The sequence below is a fragment of the Odontomachus brunneus genome, unplaced genomic scaffold (assembly GCF_010583005.1).
Source record: "Odontomachus brunneus isolate Ranch 3 - 2012 unplaced genomic scaffold, Obru_v1 Obru_scaffold_008, whole genome shotgun sequence".
Classification (NCBI taxonomy): domain Eukaryota; kingdom Metazoa; phylum Arthropoda; class Insecta; order Hymenoptera; family Formicidae; genus Odontomachus; species Odontomachus brunneus.
The window spans coordinates 1,111,924-1,112,639 of record NW_022639458.1 but is presented as its reverse complement, the minus strand read 5'-3'; positions in this window follow the sequence as shown (position 1 = coordinate 1,112,639).

Sequence of the window (716 nt, the reverse complement as noted above, 5' to 3'; positions counted from 1 at the left end):
CTCTCTCTCTCTCTCTCTCTCTCTCTCTCTCTCTCTCTCTCTCTCTCTCTCTCTCTCGTGGACAAATTATTTTATGTCGTGTTAATAGAAATTTCTCCCTGTATTAAACAAAGTAATGGGAGGAAAGAGAGAAAAGAAGAGCAAGCGAGAAATATCTTCTAACATAGTATCAAATGTATTTTTAATTACGCACCTCGTGGTGCAAAGACATATAGCTATTTCTCTCTCCTCTCCCTCGTCCGTCTCCCACTTTCCTGACTTACGATAAAACCCGGTACCCTTATCGGTACCAGATTACCCGCCTGTGTCCGCCAGTAACCCTAAAGTAAATTATATTTCTACCGATTTTCCCTCCGCGCTCGCTCCTACCGAGCGCACGCTAAATACGGCCTTAATTGGCACGTTTACCTTACGTTTCCATTTAAATACTCGACGAGGTCGCGTCGCGTCGCGTCGTGATGCAGCGCGGCGCGGCGCACGAGCGAGCGAGCGGTCGCGCGGACGTTCGCGGCGACCTTACGCCGGGATATCCCACTCTCGTCTCCCACCGCTGCCGCCTCCTCGCGTCCGGACGAAGAGGGCGACGCGACGCGCGTCGGCCACGAGGAGCCACGAGCCGTCGCGTGGGACTAAGCGGTTCTCGACTCCTATCTCTTTTTCTCTCTCTCTCTCTTTCTCTCTCTCGACGCTCTCACGAGTCGCTCCCAAGAGGGCTA